Below are 23,956 nucleotides of genomic sequence, written 5' to 3'. Positions count from 1 at the left end.
GACAGAATAAGGAAATATAAAGCAGGCTTGGTAAAGTATATAAAATAAATGGTGCTATAGAACTGAAAATTTTTTCCAAATGTTACTTACCAAGGCACAGAAATTGTAGACTAGAAGTTATCTCTGGTTCAGAGTAAAATATGTAGAGAAGAGAGTATAAGCACTCATATAAGAGTATCCTTTATGAATTGTGACGTTAGCATCACAAGCTTAACTCTGGATATGAGTAAACTACTCCCTCTGAGTGTTTCAGAGCTATTTGCAACATAATCACTTTCTCTAATAGTGCTGGAGACCTAGAGATGGATTAATTTTAAAAGATAACTTAAGTATTGAGCTAAGGAGAAAACAGGTCACTTTCTAAAGGGTAGTTTCTAAAGGTTTGCCAGATCTGCTAAAGTCAAAACAATTGAAAAAAATAAAAGAAAGTTCAATTGCTCTTGTGACTCTTCTATTTTCAGCTATATAGATTCAGGAGTTTTGAGATTTTATAGTGAGGATACTCAAAAGGTTAAGTTGTCTTCTGATCCTTGTTCTTTTTCTTCCATAAATCTATACTAAAGGTGATTCAAAAGCCCAGGTTCACTTGAAAATGGAATGTCACCTGCAAGTACTGTATTTTTACTTTAAGATACTTGTACTCACTGACCTGAGGACAAAATCACTACTGGTAACTTCACTTTGCATGGTAGGTGACCACTTACAGGGTTGACTTTTGATACCTCCAATGAAGGCAATTAAGTGAGCCTCATAATACTTTAATTGAAATGTTAACAGATAATTTCCCATGTAATTATTCCCAGTCATTTCATGGTCGTTAGAGGAGGATAAAAATCAGTAGCATAATTCAATATCAAATATTACACTATTCTGGAGATACTTATTGTCAGTGCATCTGTGTTGTAACAACCTGGAAATTTTCCTTGTAGCTGATGACAGAATGTTCATTGTGAGCTGAACTTGGCAAGCATTTTTGAGGACAGACATATTGTACCTGGAATCTATCCCTTACCAGGTTTATGTCCATCTTATTTACCCTCAGAAGTAGCTTTAAAAATGGGACGGGGGGGTGTGGACATTACATACCTTCCTGTAGCTGAATTGTCCCTTATATGGTTCCCAAGGACCACCAGACCAATCCCTAAGCACAGAGCAAGAATAATGCCTGAGCACTGCAGAGTATAGCACCAACCCTTCTCCACCCCAAATAAAAGAAAATGTTCCACTCTTAGGAATCCTAAAGATGTGCCTCCTGGTAGAGCACCTGGTTTGAGGTCACAAGGTCATTCATTTGACCTGGCACTGCCCTCAAGACCCAATGAAACCCAGGTGTCACAGCTGTTATGCTGCTGATGTGTGAGATATCAGCACACTGCATCCAGATTTGCGCTCCAGGGACATTTCAATAACTACATCACAAAGCTCTGGTAAGGGCAGAAGGTTCGTGTGCAAATAAAAATGTTTGGTACTTGAGATGTGGCTTAGGTGGTAGAGCACAAGCTTCGAATGTGTGGGCCTCCTGACTATGCCTCAATAACAACACAAAAATTGTCATTTGTCTTTCTTTCTCTCCTGCATGTGAAACATAGATGAGAGCAAGCTTCACTCCCCAAAAAGGGCTTGTGAAGGTGATGGGATATCTAACATTATCTATTTCCTCTGTGCTTTGTTCACAATCATTGAGCAATTCTGAGGGCGAATCTCACTTCAGTTATAATAGGGGTGTTCTTGGACCTTCCACTGCTCTATCTCTTAGCTATGTACCTACTTTTTCTGTCTTATTTGCCTGTTAGATTTTTCAGCATTTCCTATGTCCTTTGTGTTTAGTTTAACCTTAATTTTACTTACTTTGATTCTGTGATTAAAACTAAATAAGTTACCACTTTTATTATGTTTATTAAGTGATGGCATAAAAATTGTAATTTGATTTTATGCCATGGTAGGTATTAATTTCAATGCCATTTTTTAAAGAAAATATAAAATAAATTTAAAATATATATATATATATACACATGCTAATATATTTTATTTCCTGCACAAATGCATAAATGTCATTTTTTGATTTTTTAAAAAAATGTTCAGTATAACATTAAATCATTTATCAATAAATGCTAAGTATCCATACATTTGTGTAACAGGGAAATGTCATTCACATATCACTAGTACTAGATGTACTGGTACTAAATGTAGATAAATTATATAAGTTGATATATAATAATTTTTTAACATATAGAGTAGAAATTTCAGGTATATTTAAGGCTTGTGGTATCATACATCAAATGATCATTAACTACAAACTACACTGCAGTAAAAATTCTTTTTTTCAGGGGTAACTTTTTGATTATTGGTGTTAACTGGCTAAAACAAATTGTATTAGCCCGTTTTCACAAAATTGAAAATCAAAGAATATTCTTGTTGTTACTGTGTCTGGCATATCGAATACTCTCCGTAGCTTGCCGGGCTCTCCGAGAGGGGCGGAGGAATCGAACTCGGGTCGGCCATGTTGGCCGCTTGTAAGGCGAACGCCCTACCCGCTGTGCTATCTCCAATGGAGACGTTACTGGGCCCACTCGAGCAAATCGACGATCAACGGGAGGGCCTTTACCTTTACCTTTAAAGAATATTCTTGCAAATGACTGTGACACTTCAAATTTTAAATTCATACTATTAAATGACTTTTTCAAATTTCTTAAACACAATAAAATGTTCTGTTTTTTCCTTTTCTTTTCTTGCGAATTTCTGAGACTCAATTATGCTAGGAAACAGAAAATATTAAACAGTACCTTTAATTATTTTTAAATTCCCTTGAAGATAAATGTATATTGAGTTTTTGTGCAGTTTAAAAATGAAATATTCATAATTTTCATTTAAATATGAGAAATGGACTAAGGATAGGCATTTTTTCTTGTTTGACAATAGCAAATAGAGTTCTTTAAGCTCAGTTGCCCAGTTACAAGGAATAGGACAGAAGAGTTGGTACCTCTGATTCATTAAGCAAATATTTAACTGTCTATGGCTACAACCATGGAAGCTTTCCTATTTCACAGGATTCAGTGCTGAGTTCCTGGCAAGAACAAGAAGAAATTTTTTAGCTAATGGGATTATCAGCAAATTTTACAATTCATGGATTAAAGATTGGGTCTTCTCAAAATCTCCAGACTTGATTTGTTTGTTTAATATAAATATAACAGCCATAATATTACATGCCAATTTTAGGTTCATGTCTTAACCATCCAAGAAGTTATTTTAGAGTTCTGATAATGGGCATCAAATAGGGGTTCTCTGGTCACAAATACATTTGCCATTGAAATTTATCTAATGTATTTGAGTTTCTCTTTTTTCTCATCATGTTAAACTATTGGGCTGGAACTATAGGACAGCGGTAGGGCATTTGCCTTGAGCCCAGACAATCAGGCCGAGCCAGGTTCGATTCCTCTGCCCCTCTCAGAGAACCCGGCAAGCTACTGAGAGTATCTTGCCCACACAGCAAAGCCTGGCAAGCTACCCGTGACAGTATTCAATATGCCAAACACAGTAATAGCAAGTCTCAAAAAAATGGAGACGTTACTGAGCCAGCTCAAGCAAATCGATGAACAACGGGAGGACAGTGTTTGTGTTTGTTAAACTATTATATTTCTGTATCAATTTATATTTATGAATGTTTGTTTCAATCTAAAACTCATAATTTCTGTCATGCTCAGAAAAAATCTTTTATAATGATCCTTTTGAAATTCGTTTTGCTACAGCTATATTTTCTCAATTATCTGACTCGTAGCAGAATTACTTAATATAGTGCCATTCAATAACAAAGCCAGGCACACAAAAGACAAATAACAACAAATGACACAGAATTTTAATCTGTCTTGTTTGGGTTGTTAAATTGCCCTTGATTTAACTAGCACATGTACCAATCAAGGAATTTAAGGTTTTTTACTAGTGACACCTTGATTTGCATGCATTGACACAGACCCACTGTTTTGCATTTTATGCAAGAAGAATTCTTATTTCCACAGGATAAATATGTGCTTTTGTGCTTTTCTTAAAAAATAAAGCTTCCATCACTGATATAGAATTTATCCTCTTTAGAAAAAAGATAAAGTTACACAAGTATTCCCATTTCCTGCTAACACTTCTAGAAACACAAAGATAACCTCTTCATGTTGATTTAGAACTCGGAATTTGGAAAACAGAGTGAAATATGAAAACTATGGCATGAGAGAGAAAGTTCCTATCGATCCCACTATATTGCCTCGTCTTCACTCGAGACATGCTGGGCTTTAAAAGAGATGGTAAATTCAGATTCTTTTATATAATAATCTAATTTTAAAGTACTGAAATTGAAACCTTTTAAGTTTGTACATAGGAACTAATCATTGATATGGTAAAGTTTGTGACTCCTGAATAATTACAGGGCACGTAAAGCATTTTAATTAATTTAACTATCACGTTTTTTCTATTCTTCAAAAATGATCAATGATATATTTTTAAGGTACCTGGTCTAGTATTTGAATAAAATAATATTAATGATATCAGTTTAAACATTTTTATATGGGCTTTCACTTTATATAATCTGGCATTTGCACATTGAAATTGGATAAGAGACTTTAGATAGAACAATTACATACAGTGATATTAAGGGATAAATACGCTTTTCTTATTAACTAAGATCTCATAGGCATTATTATGAGATAATCCTGACAATGTTTACACTTGAGGCTGGCAAGAAGACAATGAGCGTGATGGTGAAATCCTTTTTAAGCTTAGTGATTCAGACTGAACTTCAGAATTTGATGTAGGGTTGTATGCAGCTGTCCTGTGCTTTACTATTATCAATTTTTGCTGTGCATAACCTTCATATACTACACTTTGCATATTGTGTTGTGAGATAGAAGTGTCTATAATACACATATACATGTACACAAAAGTCAAGACAATTTTTATGTAAATCCATACACAGGTGTAATGGTTGGGAAGAAAATTAACACAGTAAAGAGGAACAAGAGTCTCAGGTATTTGTTTCACATTTGTGTGCCACTGGTTGCTGTCTCAGGCACTACCACTAAAGAGGAAAGATGAAGAAACATCCAGAACACCCACAGTTTATTTAAGATTTAAGATTTGTGTTTATTCATATTCTGGAAGCTAAATATTTGAATTAATTTAATTAAATACTACTTGTCAGAAATGTGATTTAAATATTATTTTCAACTCATAAGACAACACTTAATGTGATCTCCTAAGCTCAATCTTTTACTGGAAGAGCCCTACTGTTGGAGTACAAGGAGCTTAGGTTTATCAGGTTGCACCCATCACAGTGCTCCCGAGTCACTCCCATTACTTTGTTTGTAACTACTTCTTTGTGCTCTCTTCCCCAACTAATTTGTAAGGTCTCATCCTTCTAGGACACTAAACTTGTACTGCAAGTTATTATTGCATTTCTCCTCTCCTTATGTCTTTTGAATAGTTTAATACAATGGCCTTTTTGTATAGATACAGAAAGACCGTTAATATTATGCTTTATAATTTAGGACTTAATTCTCTTTGAATATTATTCACTCCAGGGCATCTGCTTTCTTAACTTGAGCCTCAGTTGCCCTCACTTCCTAGCACCCCAAGGGCAGGATCCCGAAGTGGGGCTGGATGAAACCAGGGCAAGTCGGTAAGTTGCTACCCTGGCATCGCGATGGGCCAGGCTACCCTGGCATCGCGATGGGCCAGGCCAACGTGCCACGATGCTTAACTATAGGTTAAGAGTTTGATCATAGGCAAATGCTGTCATGATCCAAAAGTAATTACGAGACTAGGACCCTGCTGCTAGGAATAGGAAAGATTTCTGGCCTGATTTCTGCAGTCTGAGATCGAGATGGTCCTAGGGAGCAATTCTATAAGCTCAAAGTGTTTCTTACTGTGTCCATACAAAATGATTTACATTATGTTTGCTTATATGTTCGTTGGACAAGGAGAGGAGAAACACATCCAGGGAAATCTGTTCTAGGGTGGATTGATCTGCTAACTGAGAATCTGTCCTAGAAGCAGTTTTCCTGGGTGTCCTGACTAGTTTGGTTGAGTCTGAACCTTTCTCCCCTTCAAACTACCTTCAGTAAATGATTTCAGTATATTGAGACAGTTTCCCTTATCTCACAGGAACCTAGCTGGTTGTAGGTATGCAGATCCCAGGTGCTAAGCCAGGCCTGATCTTGGGGCTGTAGATGCCTGGCTCCAGGCAGGCTGATCTTTGAGATGTAGACTCCAAATTCTAGCAGACTGGTCTTTGATGTGCTAATCCAAGTGTTTGTAGTTTGTAAAAAGTGAGGCCAGGATTACTGGCCTGCAGATGTAAAGAAACAATGTGAATGTAAAGAAACAATGTATGGTTTGCTGCCTCAATGTTCTTTCTGTAACTCCTTTTGATGACATCACTATATTGCGCCCTTTAGAGGTCCCATGATCTGTATAAGGGGATTTTCGGGGCTTTCTGTGGGTGCACGTGCATGAGGACTCTTGAGGCCTCCATGACATACATTTCTTCCATGTAATAAAATCCTGCTAAGACCAACCAGCTTGGCCCTCGTTTCCTTCCTCTGCCTGACCATCGCCAAGGAGTGGGGAAACAGCCTGAGACTACCTGGGGTGAGGAAACTGGGGAGTGATAGAGGTGTATTTTATGTTTTGAAATTTTCTTGTATAAGTTTGAGAATATAAAAGACTAATTTCGTCTGTAGTACTGTGAGTATGGGACTGTATGAGTATTTGCAAACATAAAGTTATGGCAAAAAATTAATTAATTGAATGCCTGGAAGTTAAATACAGCCCTAACATACATAAAAATGATGAAATATTGGGGCATATGTTCAGACATTTAAGAAAAACTGTAAAATTTTAAACCAAACTGTTCAATTAAGTGAAAGTCATTCCAAGTGATCAATAGTAAATGCTTGATAGTAAGAATTCATAAAAGTCACTAAAAATACAAAAAATCTGCTAATGTTACCAACTATATTAGCATAATAGCCAGATCATAAGATATTAAACAAAGTTGCCAGAAAATAAAATGTTTAGTTTTCAACAATCAAAGCAAAATGGAAGGGTTTAATTTCCAGATTAGCCAAATATATTATTTTTAATTTTTAATCTCAATATTAAACACAATATACAGATTTTAGGATAGAATACAGAATAGCCAGATTATAAAATGCTTAATTTTCAATAATGACAGCAAAAATATGAGATATTAATATAAAATAGTGAATTTCCCAAATGGAGGGAAAGTAAAACTCAACAGAAGTCATTTCTGAAAAAGCCCCAGTGCTGTACTTAAAAAAAACCTTAAATAATATATTCAAATATGATCAAAATACTAAGGAAAATGATTTCTAAAGAATAAAAAGAAGGCATAAAATGATAATTTATCAAATATAAACAATTTATAAAAAGATAGAATTTTTAGAAATATACAAATAGAACTGGAATTAAAAAAAAGCACATTCACTGAGAATATAGTAATATGGGAGGCATTCATCATCAGATTTGAGGAGAAAAATGTACAAAAATTCTTGAAGAAAATTAGTTGAGATTACCTAGCATATGAAGCAGAAGGGGAAAAAAATGGAAAAAAAAAACAGTGATAGACTCAGACCGTGGGTGTTATTTAATCAGTGCCATACACTTACTTTCAAATAATAAGAATCCCAGAAGTGAAAAAGAATTTTTTTAAAGATCCAAGAAAGCTTTAATATATTTTCTAAATTAAAGAAAAGCACTGGTTTACATTTCCAAAATAAAGGAGAAAATCCAAGTTAGATAAAATTAAAGAAAACTAACTTGGACAAATCTTATCAGTTCAAAGTACAAGACAAAGAGAAATGTTTGAAACCAGAAAGTAAGAAGAAGCTCAAAAGAAATCTTCTATAAGGTTCAGGCTCACTTTATAGTATAAAACATGAAGGCCAGGCAGTATCGAATGATGAATTCAAACTACAGGGGAGAGACACTCAACTAAAACTCCCCAACATAGCAAAGCATTCTTTTAAAAAATTATTTTAAGACATACCAGATTAAAAAAAGTGACATTGAGCAGTAATTTAAATTCATGGAAAGATATATAAAGCACCATAAATGTTAACTATATGAAATGTCAGTATGTAGTAAGCAAAATTTTTGTTTGGATCTCTGCTTTTCTCATATGTGAATTTATTTAGTTTAGTTTGGGGCCACACCTGGCTCTGTTTAGGGAATCCTCTTGGTTCTGCCATCAGGAATCACTCCTGCAAGAGCTTGGAGTGCTGAGTTAGAAGTGTATCAGACAAGAGCCCTAACTACTCTCTCTCTTCTATCTGAACTTAAAGGGAGCTTCGTAAGACAATGACTATACATTTCAGTGTTTTGACATATAGCGTAAAAAAGAGATAATTTGTGTAACAATTATGATAAAATGAGAAAGATTTTAATAAAATTTTGACTGTTATAGCTAATTGATACTTACATAAAATAGACGACTAAGAGTAAATAATCACCAAGGTAATCACTGAACAATAACTAAAACCAAAAGCACAGCAAGAGAATAGGATTGCAATTAATCTGTGACATTTCAGAGACCGGGAGATAGAACAGGGGATAGGTTGCATGCTTGGCATATGCATAACAGGGTTTGATTCCTGGAACCATAGGATCTCCTGAGTATCCCCAGGAACAGCCCTGGAAGCACCTGATGGCTATGGGGTGATGCAGCCATGTAAGCCTCTGAATTGAAGGCTCAGTTGACCAAAAATTGCTCAGGAGGTACTGAAGCCTCCTGAGTACTGCTTGGAACCCCTTCCACCAAGAGTAATTCTGTAATATTCTACATGAGAATTGGAAGATTATAACAGCCAGAGTATTGGAAGAAGAAACTGGATTTAGAGGAAGAAAACACATTGACTGTATAAGGAATAAGTAGTAAAATCACAAGAATTCTAACATCAGTAAACAGACAGATTAATTAAAGATTCTAATAATTTACTAAAAGAAATGGTAAGAATGGGAAAATATTGCACAACTACATATAATTATAGACTGATCACAGATATCCTTTGCATTCAATAATAAATATTTTTGTTTTGTCTTGTTTTGGGTTTATACTAAGTGGTGTTCAGGGTTTACTCCTAGTTCTGCACTCAGAGGTCACTCCTTACAGGGTTTTAGGGGATTGTATGGGGTACTGGAATGGAACCCAGAACTTCTGTATGCATGGCAAGCATGCTATATGCTATATATTCAGTTCAAAAGTAAGTTTTCTTTTTGCTTAGAAAATGATTAAACAAGGAATCGATTATATAAGAAGATCTGAAGTGGCTATTATAATACTTTTTAAAAAAGACTTTAAAACAAAAAAAATTATTGAAGCTAATGATACTTTATAAGGATAAAATAATCATCTCTAATTATTAAATCATATATGCTTATAACAGAGCTACAAAATAGAGATTGACTTATATAACTGAAGGAAAAAGTAAATGCTCAAGAGAAGCTGTTTGGGACTTTAATATCAGATTTCAATTATGGATAGGGCTATTAAGCCTAAGGTCACACAAAATGAAAGATTTAAGAATAACAAATTGGGGCCAAAGTGACAGACAGCAGGTAGGGTATTTGCCTTGCACACAGCCAGCCTGAGTTCAATCCCCAACATTCCATATGGTCCCCCAAGCACCGCCAGGAGTAATTCCTGAGCACAGAGCCAGAAATAACCCATGAACATCACCACTTGTGACCCAAAAAGAAAAAATAAAATAAAATAAAGTAGATATAGAGACAGTTATCAAATAATACATTGACAAAAGACAACAAATTCTTTTTAAGTGTACAGGAAATATTCTTCAATATAGAACATTGAATGGAAATCAAATCAAATCAAATAAGCCCTAAAACAATGGTCAATGTTTTTAATGACTAAAAAAATGTAAAACATATTCTCCAACAGTAACCACTGTCCTCCCATTGTTCATCAATTTGCTCGAGCGGGCCCAGTATTGTCTCCATTTTTTTTGAGACTTGCTGTTACTGTGTTTGGTATATTGAGTACGTCATGGGTAGCTTGCCAGGCTTTACTATTTGGGCGAGATACTCTCGGTAGCTTGCTGGGCTCTCTGAGAGGGGCGGAGAAATCGAACCCGGCTCGGCCGGGCCGGCTACGCACAATGCAAATGCCCTACCCCTGTGCTATCACTCCAGCACACTAGAAATCAATGACTAGAATAATAAATTTAACATTTACAAATACATGGGAATACAGCAGCGTAGTTCTTAATAATAGATGAAAGAAGCAAAAAAAAAAAATAGAAAATACTTCAAAGTAAATACAGATAAAAACTTATGAACACAGTTAATATGTATATAGTACATTTTATGACTGAAACATCCATTTTATAAAATATTTCAAATAAATAAACTTCAGTTTTTAATCAGGGAATTGAAATATAAAAAAAAGCAAATCTAAATCAAACCAAACTAAAGGAAAAATAATTGACTGCAAATCAATGAGACAGAAAAGAAAAATAGATAAAACCAATAACAAAACTTTAAAAATTCTTCTTTGAATAAAATCAATAAAATAGACTATGTAAAGATATAATCTCCAAGGGAAGAAAGAAGACTTAAATTACTAAAATAACCATGAAGCTGGCAATCATTATGAAAAATTACTACATACAAGGTATGCCAAAAATTACTTAAATTGATGAAATGAACAATTTCTAGAGAGATATAAAACAATCAAAATTCAAAAAATAGCAAAATAAACAATGGGAGGAGGGCTAGAAAGATAGCACCGAGATTAAAGCACAAGTCTTGCATGTGACTGACCCTGGTTAAATCTCCAGTATACGTGATGCCTTGAGCATCAACAGGAACAACTTTGGAATTCCCTCAGCATAGTCACAAATACTGCCAAGGAGGCAGTTCTGGTGGTTCCTGATGCTGTAAGGCCCACAAACTATTGCAACTACAGGCTCTTATATTAACCCACAGGCCCTACTGGCAGAGAAGTTCTGAAAGTGAGCCTCAGCTGCCTGAGCACTGCAAGGGAAGAAAAAGCCCACACCACACCCAAAAAAGAAATATGAATCAATTCATAACAATACAGGGTTTGTAATAAAAAATCTTCCCCATAAAGAAAAGTCTAGGACCATATAATAGTATTGCTCGATTCCACCAAACATCTAAAAAACATCTTTCTCCAAATAGAAGGGGGGCATTTCTCAAGATGTTTTATGCAGTCATTGTGGTTTTTAGGCCAGAAACAAAGACATAGAGGGTGTGGAGCAATCAGGCTTCCTGATTCCCCCAAATTGTCCAAAATCCTCCTCTGGCTGGACCCCAACAACTCAAGACCAAGTTTTCTGAGAAATTAAAGAGTCAACAGTTTTGTATTTGAGAGTCACACTCACAAATCACCTCCGGCTCAGTTATTGCAAGCTCATTTATCTGTCTTGCTTCAGAGACCCCCTAAATAAATCTCAAAAGAAATTAGAGGTCACAATTAATCTCGGACTCACACAAGGCTGAGCAGACCAGGGTAAAGCAGGGTGGGGCGGATCAGCCTGGTGTCCACCCAGGCAGAGTCCCCACAATCTAAAATCACTGCCATGACCCCAGCTGGACACCACCATCTTGGAACAACCCCAGCAAGACATAATTGGCTGAAAATTCAGCTATGCAGGTTTTGTGACTGAAATCTCCAGGCTTTCTCAGGGGTCGGGATGGACTACCTCCAAAAGCCTGGGAAGTTATGCTCACATCTCAAAGTTGCCACCCAGTTAAAAATGCTATTGCAGTCTTACCTTCCCAATAAAAATACTGAATGCCCTGATCAAACACGATGACCTCTAAATACCTGTATTGCAAATTATAATGCACAAAAGAAGAGAGAAAAAGAAGAAAAGTGACTGCCATTGAGGCAGGCTTTTGTGGGGGGGGGGGGGGTTAGGGAATGGTAGAAGGGAAATTGGTGGTAGGAAACGTGCACTGGTGGAGGGATGGGTGTTGGATCATTGTATGACTTAAACTCCAACTATAAACTGTCTTTCTCATGGATATTTGATTAAAATTATTTTTAAAAATTAGAAAGAAAGAAAGAAAGAAAGAAGGAAAGAAAGAGAGAAAGAAAGAAAGAAAGAAAGAAAGAAAGAAAGAAAGAAAGAAAGAAAGAAAGGGAAGACATCAAAACAAACAATTACCAAAGAGGAATATGCCTAATAGAAATGCTAAAACAAACAAAAATCCTGAGAAAAGGCTGATTAGCGCATTGAATGAATACACAAAATTATACTTCGTGGTCCACAGGAGACCACGCAGAGAATCTAAGTTCCGAATGATAAAGCAAGCCAGCTATATAGAACTTGGAGATAAGAACTGTAGGCACTTGAGGCAGCTGATCCAAAAGCCTGAGGCCAGTGTGTGTGGACATTAATAAGGCAAAGACTGCTAGAAAATAGTGATGCAGATAGAGAGGGGAGCTTCCAGGTCTGAGAACAAGGCAAGGCAAGATTCTATAGATCTGAGTGATAGGTTGAGAAAACTAAGAGAATGATGGTCATATGTGATTGTAGTGACAGAACGGCAATTGAATGAGTAGAAGGACAATAATTATAATTCCATAGGAAACAAAATCAATGAGCATACTTCACATGCATTAACAGTTTGTTACCTGTTTTATATACCTTGTTCTCACTGATCAGTTTTTAAAAGATAGTAAGAAGAGGACACTTTCTGTTTCATGTCAGAGAAACCAAGTCTTTGAAAGGATGTCAGGTCTCTCCAAAGCCATACTGCTCAAAAACTGCTAGGAAATCTGGTGCTATCGGGAAATCTGCATTTTTCTATGGTCACTACTCTTAGCTATGTTCCAAGGGAAATATTTGCATTTAAACACTAAGTTTCCTTACTATTCAACAAGAGTTGGATAAATTAAACAGAAGTTTACTTTGATCAATGAATGATCCTGGTGTCCTACTTTCATTGGGGTTGGTAATAATTTTTAAAGACTCAAGTTTTATTATTTAGATCTCTGGGAAACTAAGAATACCAGTATAGTGACTTCACAAAGAAACCTCCACCTCTTGATTTGTAATTCTAGGTCACCACCCTTGAAGATATTTATAGTGTGCACCTTATGTCCCAGAGACAAAATACTCCAATCTTGCTGCAAATGTCAGCTTTCACAACTCAGAGGCTGTGGCAGGTTTAAACTGTCAGTTATTAAACAGGTTGTTCTAAATAAGCAGGAAAGATCTTGTTATTTTGACACGCAGTTACAGAAAAGAGCTTGCAACCCCAGGAGCATAAAATGAAATGTCAAAGAGTCCAGGGATATGTCATTGTCCATGAAATGCTATCAGACACAACCCGGGAAAACAATGAATTTACATTTACCCCCACCGAATGGTAAAGAGTATTGAGAAGTGAAATAGTTCTTGTGTTCTGTCCCCTGGGAGAATTTTAAGAAAGACAAATGATACCATTTTGTGGTTGTATTTTAAGAGGTTCAGAGCAGGGTCACTGTTCAAGGAAAACTGCAGAGATGCTGCCAAGGAAGATGCTGGTTCTCCACAACGAGAAAGATATTTCTCATCTGAGATGCTGCAAAGGAATGAGAACAAGTCCTGATACAGAAACCTGCGGTCTGGCTAATTATGACTGAGATTTTTTTCAATGTTAAAGGTTGAGTGATGTGATCTTTTTATATATCACTATCACTATCACTATCATCCCATTGGTCTTCGAATTACTTGAGCGGGCACCAGTAATGTCTCTATTCCTCCCAGCCCTGAGATTTTAGCAGCCTCTTCTAAATCGTCTTTTCCAAATTATTTGAGGCTCTTTCAGGGTCAGGGTAATGAGATCTATTGTCATTACTACATCTGGCATATTGAATATGCCACAGGGAGCTTGCCAGGCGTGATACTCTCAGTAACTTGCCAGGCTCTCCAATCGGCATAGATGGATAGGAAATGTCATACAATGTGTCGTGCAGCCACTTTGAGGCCACGTGATCCAGAAAGTGGCCTGGAGCGTGGTGGTGGTGGTTGGGCAGTGGAGGTCAGCTGAAGGAACTGGGTCCCTTGGGGTGGGGAGGGCTCTCACATGCCCCACAGCCGGGTGCAAATTCTGGTGGCATGGTTCTGGGAGCCTCCTTTTATACTCAGTCTGGGAGGAGCATCCGTGAGTTCTGGAGGGTGGCCCATGAGGAAATTATCTGATGCCTGCAAGGTGTGGCTTATGAGTGTGATCCCTGAGTCACCGGAGACTGGGGGAAGCAGTCAGAGGATCTCTGTTCCGGGCCCATTGAGTCCAGAGTCAAAGGTCACAAAGTTACACATTATCTGGGTTCCGTGGGAATTCATTCTTGTGTGAGGTTTGACCTGAGCATCAGGAAGTAGCCTGGAGCATTATTTAATAAAAATTATTTAATAAAAATATTAATTTTTAAATTATTGAATCACAGTGAGATAGAGCATTACAAAGCTGTTCCAGGTTGGGTGTCAATCATACAGTGATCCAATACCCATCTCTCTACCAGTCTAATTTCCCAACACCAGTTCTCATTCCACTCCCCAAACTACCCCCAACCCCCTGCCTGCATATATGGCAGGCACCTCTCTTCTCTCCATTTCTCTTTCTTTCTCTCATTTTCGTCATTATGGTTTGTAACACAGATGCTGAAAGGTTATTATGTATATCCCTTTACCTACTTTAAACACTCAGTTTTTGTCCAGAGTGATCATTTCCAATTAATGTTGTCATAATGAACTCTCTTATATCTTATCTGCCATCTACCCCCACATCCTTGTGGAAATTTCCAACTATTGATCAGTCCTACTGGCCCATTTTCTCTGGCCTTGATTATTAGTTTTGTACTCTTTTAATATTCCACAAATGAACACAGTGAACACAGTCATTCTATATCTGTTCCTCAGAATGACTCATTTCACTCAGCACAATACTCTCCAAATCCACCCATCTTATAGGCAAATTTCATGACCTCATTTTTCCTAAGAGGTGTGCAATATACCATTGTGTAAATGTACCATAGTTTCTTTATCCAGTCATCTGTCTTAGGCACTCAGTTTATTTCCAGATCAAAGATTAACAAATGGGACTACAGTAAACTAAGAAGCTTCTGCACCTCAAAAGAAACAGCAACCAAGATACAAAGACAGCCCATGGAATGAGAAAAACTACTCATCTAATGCCCATCTGATAAGGGGTTATTCCCAAAAGGTATACTATGCACGGGTAGAATTTTACAAGAAAAAAAGATCCAAGTCTATCAAAAATGGGAAGAATAAATGAATAGAAACTTCCTCAAAGAAGAAATTTGCATGGTCAAAAGGCACATAAAAAATGCTATACACGCCAACCACAAACTCTACTACAAAGTGGTAAAAATAAAAACAGCATGGTACTGTAACAAAGGTAGAGCTTCAGACCAATGGAACAGGGTAGAATATCCTTCCACATACCCTCAAATATATGATCATCTAATATTTAATAAGGGAGAAAGAAATATGAAATGTAGTAAGGAAAGTCTCTTTAATAAATGGTGCTGACAAAACTGGACAGCTACATGGAAAAAAAAGGAGGGGGGGGCTCAGACCTCTACCTAACACCATGCACAAACGTCAGATCAAAAAAAGACCTCAACATCAGAGCGGAATCCATCAGGTACATTGAAGACAAGGTTGGCAAAACCGACCAAGACATTGAAGCTAAAGGTATCTTCAAAGATGACACACCACTGATCAAGCAAGTGGAAACAGAGACAAACAAATGGGACTATCTTAAACTGAGAAGTTTCTGCAACTCAAAAGATTCAGTGACCAGAATACAAAGATAGTGTACACAATGGGAAAGGATATTCACCCAATACCCATCTGATAAGGGGTTGATATCAAGGATTTACAAGAAATGAACTCTATAAAAGAAAACATCCAACCTCATCAGAAAATGAGGAGATAAAATGAACAGAAACTTTCTCAAAGAAGAAATCCGAATGACAAAAGACACATGAAAGAATATTCTTCACCACTACTCATTAGGGCTGGAGCGATAGCACAGCGGCAGGGCGTTTGCCTTATAAGCGACCAACATGGCCGACCCGAGTTCGATTCCTCCGCCCCTCTCAGAGAGCCCGGCAAGCTACCGAGAGTATTCGATATGCCAAACACAGTAACAACAAAGTCTCCAATGGAGACGTTACTGGGCCCACTCGAGCAAATCGACGATCAACGGGAGGGCCTTTACCTTTACCTTACCTTACCACTACTCATTAGGGAGATGCAGATCAAAACAATGAGATATCCTCTCACATCAAAGAGTTTGGCCCACATCCAAAAGAATAAAAGCAACCTGTGTTGGCATGGATGTGGGGAGAAAGGGACTCTCCTTTACTGCTGGTGGGAATGCCAACTGGTTAAGCCCTTTTGGTAAAACAATGTGGACACTACTCAAAAAAATTAGAAATCGAGGTCCCATTTGACCCAGCAATACCACTTCTGGGAATATATTCCTGAGATGCAAAAAATATATAGTAGAAATGACATCTGCATTTAGATGTTCATTGCTGAACTCTTTACAATAACCAGAATCTGGAAAAAAAATCCAAGTGCCCCAGAACAGATCACTGGTTAAAGAAATTTTGGTACATCTACACAGTGGAATACTATGCAGCTGTTAGAAAAGTTGAAGTCATGAAATGTGCATATAGGTGGATCAACATGGAAAGCATCATATTAAGTGAAATGATATAGAAAGAGCGGGACAGACATAGAAAGATTGCACTCATTTATGGAATATAAAGTAACAGAATGGGAGACTAACACCCAAGAATAGTAGAGATAAGTAGCAGGAGGTTTGCTCCAAGGCTTGGAACCCAGCCTCACATGCTGGGGAAAAAGGCAACTCAGATAGAGAAGGGACCACCAAGTAAAGGGTGTTTAGAGGGCCCACTTGGAATGGGAGATTCATGCCGAAAGTACACTATAGACTGAACATGATCGCCATTCAATACCTGCATTGCAGATCACAACACCTGAAAGGAGAGAGAGAGGAAAAAGGGAATGTGCCTGCCACAGAGGCAGGGGGGTGAGGAGGAATGGGAGAGATACTGAGAACACTGGTGGTGGAAAACGGGCAATGGTGAAGGGATGGGTTCTCAATCATTGTATGACTGAAACAGAAGCATGAAAGTTTGTTCAATCTGTAACTGTACCTCACGGGGATTTATTAAAGAAAATAATTTTTAAAATGCTCTACATAGTTAATCATCAGGGAGATACAAATGCAAAAACTGAGATATCATCTCACACCACAGAGACTGGCCCACATCCCAAAGAACAAAAGCAACCGGTGTTGGTGTTGATTTGGAGAGAAAGGGTCTCTCCTTTACTGTCGGTGGGGATGCCAACTGATTCAGCCCTTTTGAAAAAGAGTATGGGTTCTTTTCAAAAAATTAGAAATTGAGCTCCATTTGATCCAGCAATTCCACTTCTGAAAATATATTCTGTAGATGTAAAAAAGTATAGTAGAAATGACATCTGCACTTGTATGTTCATTGCAGCACTGTTTACAATAGCCAGAATCTGGAAAAAAAACCGAGTACCCGATAACAGATGACTCATTAAAGTAACTTTGATACATCTATACGATGGAATACTACGCAGCTGTTAGAAAAGATGAAGTCATGAAATGAGTATATAGGTGGATCAATATGGAAAGTCTTATGAAAAGTGAAATGAGTCAGAAAGAGCAGGACATAGAAAGATTGCAGTCATTTATGGAATATAGCACTGTCCTCCTGTTGTTCATCAATTTGCTCGAGCTGGCCTAGTAACGTCTCCATTGTGAGACTTGTTACTGTGTTTGGCATATCGAATATGTCATGGGTAGCTTGCCAGGCTTTGCCAGGCAGGTGAGATACTCACGGTAGCTTGCCGGGGTCTCTGAGAGGCGGGGAGGAATTGAACACAGTTCGGCTGCATGCAAGACAAACACTCTACCTGCTGTACTATTGCTCCAGTCCATTCCCCATCAATAGGCTGGTGGGAATGCCTATTGGTCCAGCATTTTTAGAAAACAATATGTACATTCTTCAAAAACAGCCTAGAAGTTGAGCTCTCACTTGACCCAGCATTATCACTCCTGGGAATATACTCTCAAGTTCAAATGCACAGAGCAGAAACACCATCTGCAAAGCTATGTTCACTGAAGCACTATTTATAGTAAGATCTTGAGTATCAGTTTAACATAAGGTTATCTATGAATTATCGCTAATGAACTATGGAGACACAGTTTCAGCCTTGGCACCCTGTGCCTGGAAACCTCAAAAATACGCTTTGCTGGTGAAATGAAACACACCTCTTTCTGGATGTATAAGCATCATAGTCTTTTTGTAAGCCAGGCTGAGCATCACATTTAATGGAATATATTTCTGAAACCATAGTACATAACTCTTAATTTGTTTCCTAACAGAGAAAAATAAAAAGTTCTACTCAAAGGGATTCAAAGTCTGTTAACAATTCTTTCGCTTGTATAAAAAGTATGAGTCTATTCTTTCTTAAGGGTTTTAAAGTTTTCTTGGTATAGATCTTCCACCATTTTTGTTGATTCCTAGGTATTTGATGTTCTTGGATACTATTTGAATGGCATAGATTCTTTTATCTCTTTCTCCCCACTCTTTCTATATAAGAATGTGACTTATATTTGTGTACTGACTTTTAGTCAGCCACTTTGCCATATTGATTTATTGTTTCTAGAATTTTTCTTTTGTGTGTGTATTCTTTTAAATCTTCTATGTATATCATTTCATCTGCAAATAAAAATAGTTTGACTTCATCTATGCAATTTTGGACATTTTTGTTCCCTCTTCTTTCCTGATTGCTGCTTCTAGGACTTCTAACACAATGTTGAATAAGAGTGAAGGTAGAGAACATCCCTGTCTCATACCTGAATTCAGCAGAAATGATCTGAGTTTTAACCATTAAGAAAAATTTTGGCTGTGGATTTATTATGGATAGCCTTCAATATCTTGAGGAAGTATCCTTCCATTTCTGTTTTGTTGAGTTTTTTTAAATCATAAATACATGTTGGCTATTATTGAAATCTTTCTCTGCATCAGTTGATGTGATAATGTGAGTTTTATATTTTCATTTATTGATGTGGTATATTATGTTAGTTGATTTGTGTATATTGATCTTACTGGCATTTTGCATTCTTATGTGAAAATTAGACTATAACCTCAAACAATACAGTATTTTCTATTTTACTTTCTTTATTTCTAGCTGACAGCCTGAAAAGTCTCATCCCATGATTAAACAAATAAATAAAGTAGATGGTTAAATAAACTTATAATTCAGACTAAGGACAGAGATAAAGTAGCAAAGATATTTTGAAGCTTTGCCACTCTTGACAATAGAGTTATGACTTGGACTCTTTTTTTCAATTTCTTGAGATAAAATTATTCAGCGTTTTACTTGCCCTGAAGGAAAAGGCCAATTCAGCATCATTTGTCTTCTCGGTAAGTTCACAGGTACCAGATGTTATGATTTATGATAAAGTTTTCTCAAGTAATATTGGACACATTAGTAGTTATGTTTCCTTCAGATTTCTAGCACAGCTTCCTTTGGATTTGAAAGGAGAGTTGGATTGTGTACAGTGTGCTTGTTTTTCATAAAGAAGACACATATAAATATTTGTTTTTCTTGGAGACATTCCAATTTCTCTCTGTGGGTATCTGTGAATCGACCAAGAAAAGATTTTCAGGAATGTGTTGGCCCAAGACCAGGAATATGGTAGTAGATTATTTTTTCATTGATTGTCTGATGGGCCAATATATGTTGAGAGAAACACATTATTAAATGAGCAATCCAAGTCTCAGTGTTGAAATAAAATCATTTTGTGCAACTGGAAAGGAAGAGTTTGTCTTTTTTCTGTTAACATAAGTTCTAGCTCTGTTGTCATCCCTTGATAGCCTCAAATATCCTGGTGACATCTGGTCAATCAGCCAACATCAATCCTACTGAAGTCCTAATGGAATATTGATTCAAAAGTTAGAAGAACAGGAGTGGTTATATCAGATTAAAAAAAATAAGCCAAATTTTGCGCCTTTGAATCATATATTTGACATTTACTTAGAGTTCCTAAAATACAGATGCAGTTGACATGAATATTGACTCATTACCAGAAATTATAGTAGTCTCTATATCTGTATATGTATGTGTATGTATATGCAGATACACTCATACACACTTTAATCTATACCTGAAAGGTTAAAGCTGTGATTTCTATTCCAAAGATGTGGTAACTGAGCCTCAGAGATGTCAAAACAGAGTATAATTCAAATTTTGGATATTTATTCTGCTGTTGCTTTAGTTGAAAAGTGATTAGTATGAGATAATAGTTATAACATTGTTATGACTTATTGTGACATTTTAAAGTATATTCTAATTATATGTTAAAGCTGATTTTTCTTATTCATATATCAATAGATTTTAGGTTATTATCAATTATCCAATATCACATATAATCCTCATATCATTTTAGAACTCTGAATTAGTCACAACTCTCAAATTCAATCCAAAGTCATTTATTGATGTAATTGTCACAACAGACTTTTAGCTAGGTGCTCATTTCTTTTTTTCTGACCAATTCATTTATAGCTAGAGGTAATGTTTCAAACTGTTATCACAATTATTGTTTCCTGGCCTTAAACATGAATCAACCAATACTTAATGCATCCCCCCATTTTTCCTGAACCCTCTTACATACCTAAAGTCATTCTCGCTGTGCACTTTTACTGGATATCTAATAAGCATCTCAAAGAAAAAAAATTGCTCTCAACAGGACACTTTGCAAGTCTCCCATTTATTTATTGTTCCATAATAAAACACTCCAAATGTGAGGTGCTCAAAACAATCATAGCATTTATTTTGCTCACAAATATTTACTCTAGACAAGGCTCAATAGGCACAGCTTGTCTCCACTCCAGTGCTACTAGTTAAGGAGGCTCAAGGTCAGCTGAAATTTACTGAGGAATATGTGCAGTCATCAGTAGCTACTGTGACCAAGGCATTTGCTGAATCTGTCAAGAAGAACACCTATGAGTGACCTCTTTGTGTGTTCTGGACATCCGTATAAACTGGGAGCTGTGTTCTAAGAGTGAGAATGTCAAAACTATGAACACGAAGTAGAACTATTCTCATTTATGTCCTGCCTCCAAATTTAGGTGTTTATTTTGCTTAGACAATCATATTTCTCTGAAGAATATCAAAGGAAGGAGGAGCAGATCTAATAGTTTGAGAGTGTAATAATATTCTAATAAAGAAAGATGTAGGACCAGAAATACTCCTGTAACCTTTTTAATGAAAAGAGCTAAGGTATATGTTTGTGTATTCATCTCAGTTACCAGTTTTATGTTTAGAGACATATTGATAGATGTTTCTTTATGTACAAAAATATGATCTAGCAACATTCACTGTGAGAAACCTGTGCACATCCTCATATACACACAATGCACATTTATATATAATTATAAACCATTGATATCCATTTTTCCTGTTACTGAAAGTAGTAAATCTATATTTTGACAGGAGTATTTCCAATACATTAATTTCTCTTCAGCATTCCAGTTTGTTCTACATTTCTTTCCTGCCAGATTGCTATTTCCTGTCTCTGAGAGTGAAGCTCCTTCTTCGCACCACATACTTTTCTATTTGATTATTTTTTCCTAAAAGTTACCAATCTCTAATTGCAACCTCAATAGCTTTATGGACATTTTAATATGCTCAGTGTCTTCCACCCCACTGGCAATTAGATAACTCATCTCTTTTGTCCACATGTTGTGTGGATGACTCTATCCTTCTGAAGATCCAAATCACCATTTTCCTTGACTACAGCTCTTAACTTACTCTGATTGTACTCTAGATTGTGTTGTGTCTTTGGACACAGATATTCTCCTCATTCACTGGGTAATAATTTATATCACTCCTCACCCCTTCACATGAACATACTTCTAATTCTAATTGCACAACATACAACAAGAACATTCTTCCAAAGAGACATTCTCATTCTCCTGTTTGGGTCTTGAAACCCTAAATGGAGCCACCCACACTTTTGAGTGATTCCCTTAGTCTGGCTGATTTTTCAAAATATATACTCTCCTATAGGCAGTTTGTTCAATGGACATCCTGCATAAAGCTCACCTTCATGGTGGATGACTATCTCACTTAGCCTTTGGATGGCTTTGGGATATAATTGTTTAGAAATCCTGTGGAAACATTGTGGGGAGCATTGGGTAAGTTAGATCTTTTGATCATCAAATACCAATACAGATTCAGAAATGCAAAAAATTTCTCCTGGACTATCACCTGAGAAGTAATAGTACAGAAGCAGGACTGCTCTGAGTCAGCTATCTATAAGTAGCTGTGAGTATCTATGAGAATAACTATGGACAAGACAGACAAAGATTCTTGTTCAATCAGTGGCCAGCTATGGGGCAATGGCTGCTCCTCAGATGAGATTTTTGTTCTGTGTCCTTATTTAACAAGAAAGGTGTGACCGTAGCACAAACCTAAGGCAAAACAGAGGACTAGTATATCTCTGTGTATCTGTCACAAGTCAAGGGAAATCATAGAAAGGGTCTCTATACGCCTGTGATATGTGTTGAATAAGTAGAAGCACAATTCCAAAACACTATAAATAAGTTAAGAAGATAGAAACTGACAAAAATACAAAATTGAGATGTTCTGTTTCTCAAACATCAATGACTGTTGATATCATCAAGATGTTTGTTTGGTTAAAATAGAGATCATAATCACCAACCCATACATCTGGAATTGAACTGTCTGAGAATGAGTTTCAAGAACCAGCAGTTTAAAAGAGCAGTTCAAATTCTTCCAAACACTTTTCACTACCCCTTCTACTCATTCATCACTCAGCAAATAGTTCTTTGAAGTTCATTGTTATCATCTTGCTGTATGGACTAATCTCACACTTCAGTTCAGTCCATAACTCTGGGAGCTGTAACTATTGCTTTGCTGAGTGAAACATCTTGTCCTTTTACTGTAAATCTATTTTGCTGTGGGTCACACTTTAATAGGTCAAGATCCCTGCTGTGTTATTGAAAAATGTAGGTTGGACTGTCAAGAGCAATTGGGTCCTGCATTGCCCCACAGTTGGGTCTTACATGATGGATATTCTGAGGTTATGCATGCTGTAGCATACTTTGGACATCGACATTAGCACAGTCAGATTCTTTGTGAATTTTACCTACTTTGCTCACATGAAACATTAGTTGCTGAGAATGTGTGAAAGAGAAACTATGAGAAAAAGTCAACAGTTTCTTCCAGTTGCTTAAATGACACATTAAACAGCAGTTTGTTCTACTTGGCTGTGTTTAGTAGCAAAGTTAGTGGTGTTGATAAGCTACATTTCAAATCAGGAAAGTGCCAAAAATAATGTGTCCATGTCAATTTAGCTCAACATTGTGGACATGTGGAGTTATAACTATGTCCCATTAGAATGACATAGGACGCATATTGAATCAAAAATTCCAGAGAGATATAATAGCAGGTATGGTGTTTGCCTTGCACCCAGCTAAGCCAGGTTTGATCACTGACTCTACATATGGTTCCCTGAGCCCTACCAGTCATGATGTTCTCTGAGCTTAGACACAAGGGTAAGTCCTGAGCACAGCCAATTATAAGCCCTCCCCACATCAAAGAATAATAATTAAAGACTAAATTCAAGTTAATTTTACTGAAAGTATGTGATTTTCAAAGGGTGTTTTTCTAGGAAGCATATATCAAAGAAGGAAGTTACTAATTTTGCCACTGATGAAACGTCTGCATGTTCTCTCTCTACCTTACATGCACAGGGGTTTTCTAACTTTTTCATTCCCATATTCTGCAATTACATTCTTGGGTAG

Source organism: Sorex fumeus, unplaced genomic scaffold, assembly GCF_029834395.1.
Source record: "Sorex fumeus unplaced genomic scaffold, SorFum_2.1 ptg000130l, whole genome shotgun sequence".
Taxonomy (NCBI): domain Eukaryota; kingdom Metazoa; phylum Chordata; class Mammalia; order Eulipotyphla; family Soricidae; genus Sorex; species Sorex fumeus.
Note: the sequence above shows the minus strand (reverse complement) of the source record.